General features: G+C 43.5%; 1 pseudogene; it reads left to right on the forward strand.

Moving 5' to 3' along the window:
* The first annotated feature begins 5,987 nt into the window (after positions 1 to 5,987).
* On the forward strand, positions 5,988 to 6,910 carry LOC118897944 (annotated as a pseudogene).
* Positions 6,911 to 8,487: the final 1,577 nt, after the last annotated feature.

The raw sequence follows: 8,487 nt of genomic DNA on the forward strand, positions 1-8,487 counted from the left end.
GAGTTCAGTAAGCCCTGCCTCTCTGGAATAAAGGCGGGTTTTAGTAAGGAACATTACAGTTACAAAGACTAGGGCTACTCAATACAAAAAGAAAAAAAAGGTAAAAATGTCAATGCTGGAAAAGTACTGCCGGCCCTACTAATTATTTTAAAACATCTGGATAGCATAGTTAGTCTACAGTTCATCCAGATGTTTCAGCTTTGTGTACAGAGCCATGCGATGCATTCCAGCCGTCTGTTTTGACATGCATTTCTATGCTTGAACAGTCAGTGTCTGATGAGTATATTGTGGGGTGGAGGGGGAAGAGACAGCCTGAGGCCATGCACACACAGTCCCCAGTTTCAAACAGTTCTGTGCCAAAGATTGGTTTATTAGCTGTTCAGTATTCAGAGCGTGGTTTCCTCTGGAAACCGTGTTTCACACAGTGGTTAACTACTCAAGCCAGTCCGCGGAAGCGTCTTTAATCCATAACATAGCTAAAGTAGGGAATGGATAAAATTACCCAGTTGAGTTGTAGAAGTTGGATGTCCCCATGAAGCCCTCTGGAAGAGGAGTGGGAGAGGAAGAATGTTTTCTCTTTCCTGGAGTCAAGGATGAGCCTGGGCTACAAGACGTACTGCCTCCCTCCCCAACACTCAGGCAAAACTCACATTCTTAAATGCAGTTTGTCTGAAATAAATGGGATAAAAAGAAATTTGGACAAATTTGATTGACCGATAGCCCCCTCACTTTCGAGGAGAGATTTGTCTTTTAAAAGAGGCTGTGTATTTTTTATTGAATTTCTAATTGTTGAAATGGCAGGCAGTGTAGCATATTAGCTTGCATGAAAATAAAAGAGAAATACTCAGATTCTTTTGGAGAAAGGGAGATTATAGGCAGGTTGTACTTGCCTAGGAATCCTTTTCTAGTCTGTTCCCCAGGATGCTGATTTATTTATGCCAACATTTTCTATTTCTTGGCTTCCAAATATTCATATGTTCCAAATGCTATGCAGTGTGTTTTGAAATAGCCAATATGGAAGCAATTAGGCCACCCCACTGTGTGTGTGTGTGGTGGGCAGGGTTTGGGTAGAGGCAAAAGGGACAAGCATTTGAATCTATGGATCATTTCTGAGGTGAGTTCTGCCACCACTAAAAAATATATTGGTCTCTGTAGACAAATACCTGTGTTGATTGTATATAAATATACTGAGTGTTGATGGTGAATCATGTTAATTAACACAGACCAACACTTCTTAGTGATATGCTACGATCAATACTGTTCTCTTATGATATTCATCTCTAATTAATTTTGGCTCAGCAGGCTAAAGCTGCAGACTCTGGCTACTCAGGGGATGGCACTTGAAATATGCATTGCTTTACTTGTGGACTAAACTAGTGAATAGCTAATCTTGGGCAGCAGAAGAAATTATTTCATATCACTGCTCTCTGCTGATGTGTTTCCACCAGAGAACCTCTGCAAAGATGGAAAGAAAAAAAAAAAAATCACTACAAGAGAATTCCAGAGGTGGGAAGAGAAAGAAACCATGTAGATATCCAAGAAAATCTTGGTGCTTGAGTAGAAATCAGCCGGAAGGACTGACCAATTTACTGGCATTATTGCAGAAGCTGGACACTTACTGTTTTCACTCCATTCTCTTTGTAAGAGAGTATAATCCTTCCTTCAGATGTTTGGGAAGCAGTGTATTGGGGCAATAAATAGAGGGACTTCTCAAGTCCAAAAGAGTGGGTTCAAATCCCATGTCTTCACCACTAACCGGCCATGTTGTTTGGGTCAAGTTACTTATTTTCTTAAGTATCCCTCTCCTCATCTGCAGTGTCAGACTAATAATATTGTTGTTCACTACCTCAGAGGAAGTGGTAAAGAAGAAGACATGGCTTCAAGGGGCCTGACACTCCATAAGCATTCACAAAATGTGAGCCGTTATCAGGTTGAGGGACATATTTGCGTTCGTGGCCGTTCAGTTCAGTGTAATAATGGGCTGTGTGTAATCGCATCCTAGTGTACCCATCCAGACAACATAGGCCAACTGTGCAACCCCCATGACCTCAGGAGACTAGGGCAGCAAGATCCACTATTTCTCAGAGCTGCCCTTCAGCGACCTCAAATTTCTGATTATATAGGTAGCTAGGTCACAGGCTAGAAAAGAATGACCAGTTAAGTTTCGGGAAGGATGTGGCCTTCTCCATCGTAATCTTAGGACTGGACTGATCGCAATCTGAAACAAAAGAGAGGGGTCCCCTTGCTTACCCAGGCCTTGAACATACCAAGGTCAGCCTGTGGTTGACTTGATTTGATTTCCTATTCACTTTGTAACTGTGGGGCAGGTCCAGCACCGGGATATCCAGGGTGCACGTTATAAAGCCAGCTTGTAATTCAGGCTGTGATTTCAGTCCCCTCAGATGAAGGGGAGGAGCAAATGCCCCAGCTCAGGCTTGAAGAAGTCATGGCAGGTTCCCTCTTCATGATGCAGTGCCGTAACTCATCTGCTATTTGTCCCTCACCCTAATGAACACCAAACTCACTCAGAATATACTAAGAGAGAGTTTTTATTAAAGATAATATTAATAAAAAGGTTAGGCTCTCTTTCAGCACTGCAGGCAACTACTAAAGTATATAAATTCAAATAGGAACAGAATTATAATGGGTTTTTGCTTTCTTCGTCTTCCCAGTTGCCACCCTTCCCCTTCCTCTTCTTTCCCTCCGTTCCCAGCTCTGTCAAATAGGCCTGTAATGAGAGCGATGTCCCAGGAGCCCCTTTTAGAGAGCCCTTTGATGTATAGTCCAGTCCATCCAGGCATATCTAGTCTTGGATTATAATCACCTGTGAACATCTCTATCTGCCTCATTAGATCATAGCTCCTTAAAGATTGGGATCGTGGGTTTTCATCATTTTTTTTTTAGCCTGGGACCCACCCCTCCCTGCCCCAGCAGCTGGTTCTGAGACATTCTGAGATGATCTCAGTGATAGGGGTACAAAGGAAGGAAGGAAGCTGGGGAGGTGGGCCCAGCAGCCTGCAGCCTAGTGCCCCCTGGAGAGCAGGCTCATTGTTGGGGACACACCAGCAGCTCTGGTGAGCCAAGCCGTGACTCCAGTCCCCTGGTTGCCTTTGCTGCCTCTGTTCCAACACTGCTCTGCCCTCTCCCCAGACTCCAGCTCCATCAGGACTTCTGTCATCTCCTGACCTCTGTATAGTGGATTTCTTTCTGTGTGTCTCTTGGTATTAGTGCCTTCTTTGTGTGTCTCACATCTAACCTCTTCGGGAGAGGATTGGATTCTTTTCATTATTACGCAGCTCTCACGGCAACTTATCTCAGATGCCACAGGCCGGTCTAAAGATGCCCCGGCCCAGATCTCTGACCCAGGCAGCTGCGGTCCAGGAGAACTGTGTTACCTGACACAAACATGTCCACCTGGGCCCAGTGCACTTGTGGGTACTCTGTACAGAGAGAAGCGTTAGGTGCGGTGGGTTCTCAGCCTTGCAGCACCTTTCCTCCAGAAAAGAAGCCCTCCAAAACTGTTTCCTGAATGGCCTACTGGCTCTGGGGGCTGGGCCTTTGCTTTAGGCAGAGCAAATAATAGCTTTTTTGAAAAGATGAGCGCAAGCCTGAATATAATTGCTAAATTCCAACATTGTGCAAGACACAAAGGAGAGAACGATTGACTAAAATGTTGTCCCTATTCTCAAGGCGCCAGCAGACTAGTAGCAAAAGACAGATATGTAAGCCACTAAGAGCAGCAGCAGATGACCATGGCTAAGAGCATGGGCTTTGGATATCAGTTCAAATCATAGGTCGTCTATTTACTAGCTGAGTGACCTTAACTTCCCTGGGTTTCAGTTTCCTCAGTTTCCTCATTTATAAAGTACAGCCTTGTACTGGGAATATACAGGGAGGGAAGAACTCCCAGCACACAGCCTAGTGCTTTGTGTAAAACTGGAATATGAGGATAGTATTACTTACTTGCACGAGGTTATGATACATAAATTTGTACGTAAATCACTTAGCTTGGCACACAGGGAAATCTTACTGAAAGATAGCCATCTATTTTTCTAATGCAATGTGAAATGTGAAAATGGAAGTATCCATAAAGTATCACGGAAAGGAAAAAAGGAGAAAATGGAGGTCAAAGAAGCCCCTGCTGAGAGCTGGTTGTTTGGAGCAAGCCAGTAATTGGCAGGGTCAAGGCTGTGCCCCAGGAGCACAGTGGTGGTTTTTTTCCACTGTGCTATCCTGAGCTGCTGGCTTTTCTCTCCAACCTGACAGAAAGCAAGAAGCAACCACGTGGGGGGAAACTGAGGCATGCCAGCATACTCAGGACAATGGCAGCCCCGTCTGTAATAAGCTACTCTGTTATCCTGCAAAATGCATATCCTGTTATAATGGAAGGGCTCAAAATGTCTAGAGATTTGCATTGATTTTCTGTCCATCTAGGGCTATTAGGGTGCTATTACAGCTGAGGCACCATTTTGAGGGTTTGTTTACTTAAGTTGAACCGCTCCTGGGAAAGCACAGTATGAAAAATACGTGACTGTGCTCTTGGATTTATTTAGCTCAACTTTTTCTCTCATCACTGGAGTCTGAACCCAAGTACTAGTTTGGAAGTCTAATTAATAGCCAAGAAGGTCATTAGAGAAGGACTTGAGAGTTCATTGAAGGATACAGCCATACTTAGTTTATGTCACATGAAAAATTAAACACAAAAGTAATAGCCACAAAGATTTGTTTTTGCTATGTGATAGTCTTAGACCAGAGTGGGGAGACTTATACTTGTTTAAGCTTCTGATGAAAGTAAAAGATCCCCTTTCATAATAAATGAAGATAACTATTTTTGGACTAGAGGTCACAATTTATAATATTAACATGCCTGGCATTATGATGACAGTGGCACTTTTGTGAGTCACTGAGAGGATACGGGTCCTGGGTATAGGAACGAGAATTGTGATGAATGCAAGAAGCTGGCTATCACAGCAGCACTTGTCCGCTGCAATCATCAGGCCAACCTGCTACCTGCAACATGATGAACAACGAGGTAATCAGGACGTTGCTGTGCATTAACAGGACAAGAAGCTCCTGCTAAAAATCAGGCCCACACCACCACAGTCACCCTTTTTTTCTGAGATTAAAATGAAATGCTGAATTTTTATTCAGTTCTTGTCATCTTCCTTTTCAGACATTTGGAAATTATCTTCTACTAGCAGATTAATTTTACCTTATAAATGTATTAAGCCTATTATAAGTAAGCCTATCTAAAGAATAGCAGTTGACACTTGTGCCTTTGGCTTCTCCAGTAGTTTAAGCTACCTAATAAGTATAACTCTTATTTCTTATCATCTGTAAATTGGGATGCTTAATAAATTCCATATGATGATCATTTAACATTCTACAAAAGGAAAAAAAAAGGGGACAAAGATGTCACCGTTGTCTTTGGCATTCATGATACAGTGTCTTTAACTGTATAAACGCTGTCTAAAGAGTTCGTTCCATGCACTGGAGACAGGACTTAGGGTGCACATATTTGAACCTGGTGTGCAGCAGGGTGCTTTATAATTCAATATTATGTGTGCCTATCTGACCTTGAGTTCCCTGAGAACAGGCTCGGGTTGGTGGTGCATTACTCAGCAACATTGTTCCAAGGCTCTAGATAACTTTTCCAAATGAAAAAGTAATAGAAAATAACGTAACATAAAAGAGTTAAACAGGGGTCATCTAGTGATCGTTTAGCCTGTTTTCAGCACCCTCTCTGTAATAAAAAAAAAAAAGTTCCAGTTGAAAGTTCAGTAGCAATTTTTTCTTCTGCAGCAAAAGATAGATTTTCAAACGGTGGTTCTGGATTGATACAAAGCACCATTTCCCTCAAAACATTGTTGCTACTGTGATTATCAGGTCCTCCTGCCTTGCGGAAGCAGCATATGTAAATTTAAAAAGGAGGACATTTATCAAACTTAGAAATACAGTGACAGGTTGAAGGTGTGTTGCTAGGAAGAATGCATTTCAGGGGGGCCGCGGGCGCAGCCTCCTCGTCTCCCCGGCCGCCAAGGCGGCGCCCTGCTGGCTCTTCAGCGGCCACCCCGCTGGGCGGCGGCTCGGACTTCCCGCAGCCGCCGCCGGCTCTCCTAGGCCGGGCCTTCCCGCTGGGGCCGGACGCGCCGGGCTGGCCCCGCAGTCGGGGCCCCAAGCAGCCCGGGCGGGAGCGCGGCGCGCCGATGTGTTTCAGTTCACCGTAGAAAGAAACACAAGCGAGAGGAGGAGGACGATTGTCCAGGAAGAAGGAAAAGGCTAACTGAAGCAGAGCTCTGTGCTGGTCCTAATGACTGGATTCTTTGTGCACATCAGGATATAGAGGGTCATGGAGTAAATCCGTGCACTAGTGGCCTTTCTGCACCTGGCATGTTAGTTGTTATTTGTGAAGAGATGAATCAGACCCCAGGAGAACCACAGTGTGAAGGTGCCCGAAGGAGGCTTCAGGAAATTGAGGACAGAATAACTGATGAAGATGAAGTTGAAACTGACAGAAATATTAACTGTCTTCCCAGCCTTGTCCTTCCTGATACCGTGAAAACAGGTTTGAAGAGGGAATTTGATGAAGTCTTTACAAAGAAAACGATTGAGTCCGTGAGCCGTCCTTCAGGGAGCTTGTGCTCTGGAAGCCTCTCCCTGAACTCCTTTCTGAGAAGCCAAAGCCGTCATCTAATGCTAAGAACTACACAGGAGAGAGCCAAACTAAGCCTGCAGCTGCTGGCACTGTATTCCCTCAAAGAACTGAACTGTTCTTAGAACCTCGCAGACAGGGTTGCCTGTTTACAATAGTTTGGAGACAGCTGCTTGCACAGAAGAAGAGATGGAACTCCAGAAGCCAGTTTCTACGCTAAAGTTGTCAAATTTAGAAGGCTTATGTGTTCAGTCCTGAGCCTGCTTGTACAGTATAGGGACTTGAAAGTTTTGAAATGGGTGTAATATCTCCACCTGCGATTTGGGATGGGACTCTCATTTTGGGTAGCCGTTTCTTGAATTCAATTTTTTGCCAAGGAAACTTGTCTCAAGGGAAAAGCAGTTTTCTAGGGGGCTTATGAAAGGAATAAGGAGTACATTCTGCAAAGTCAAGTGTAGAAGCTATATGTGTAAGCATGACTTTTAAGTCATCTGTCACATTGTCTAAATCATTCAGATACTTGAGTTGAAAAAGATGCATTAAGAAAGTAGGATGCTCTCCTACTACGGGTACCCTGGCAGTCGAGCCACACCTTCATCTGTAGATGTGAGCTCTGTTTACAGTGGTGACTATGTATCATTGGGGAGAAGGAGGAAGAAGGCAGTAGCTTAAGCCTATGCTGGGGAATTTAACAGAGGCTCTGAAACCTGTATATCAGCTGTCAATTCAGTGTAGCTATATTGATTAAGTAGCCAGTAGCACTGTGGCTCCCCTCTTTGCCTCTGAAAATGCAACAAAAAATACAAAGAAAAGGTTTTTCCTTAGAGGCTTTTTTGCCTTGTCCTTCTGTTGCTCCTTGGTTTCCCTTCCATAATCGATAAGTCCAGCTATTCAGTAATGTTTACAGCTTAATTAACTTTGAGTGATAGTTTGAAAGATTGTGAGGTAAACCATGTGCGAATGGGCTCTGGGAGAAGCATCCCTCAGGTAATCCTGGGGCAGTGCTGTATCAGCTAAGCCCAGCATATAAGTTCTGTAGTTAAAAAAAAGTTGTGCCTGTATAAGCAAGTTGAGTTGTTTAATGTTAATTTAGAAAACAGTGACTGAATAATTAGCTGAGCACATATGGCCAAGTGACATTGAGATTTACTGAGATAGCCAACTTGCCTGTTGTTTCAACTATTGTGCAGTAAGCCTGAAAGTTAGTAGAGAATACCTTCCTGCTAGCAGGAAATCTTCATCTTGAGGACCTTACCCAGGCTCAAGGTGTCCTCTGAGGGTAACCAGGATTGAAGTTCTTTATTTCTCAGGAAGAGCTCTTCTGCGTGGCAAGGACTCGGTAGTACAAAGTAAAATGACAGTTCCTTTAGTGCTACAGAATATCCACTATAACTTATTAAATGAGTGTAATATTAGCCCTTTTATCAGACAACGGGAGACCACCCCAGTTCCTTCTGTTTTGTTTTCTGGGTTTCTTTTGCCTTTGTAGGAATCAGACTCCTTGTGTAGAAAACATGGTTTGTGCCAAGCAGAGGTGACTTTAGGCGGCAGCTCCCAGGCAATTTTGAAACCCATGCCGAAGTCCCTCCCCTTGTTACAGATGGCATAGAAGTCACAAGTCTGTTAACTGGACTGTTTCTTCTCCTGCCTGTTGTTCCTGCTTTCTGTATTTCTGTCTGGATAGTCAGGAAAAAATTTGGATGTTTAATATTTAAACAAAATAATGTCTGCACAGTAAAATTATTCAAACTTCAAACCAGTATTGAAACCAGTTGGAAACCAGCTAATAGTTTCTTAATCTCAGATTTAGAAATGAATGTAAACTGTATTCTGTT

This window comes from Balaenoptera musculus, chromosome 7 (assembly GCF_009873245.2).
Source record: "Balaenoptera musculus isolate JJ_BM4_2016_0621 chromosome 7, mBalMus1.pri.v3, whole genome shotgun sequence".
In the NCBI taxonomy this organism is placed as follows: Eukaryota; Metazoa; Chordata; class Mammalia; order Artiodactyla; family Balaenopteridae; genus Balaenoptera; species Balaenoptera musculus.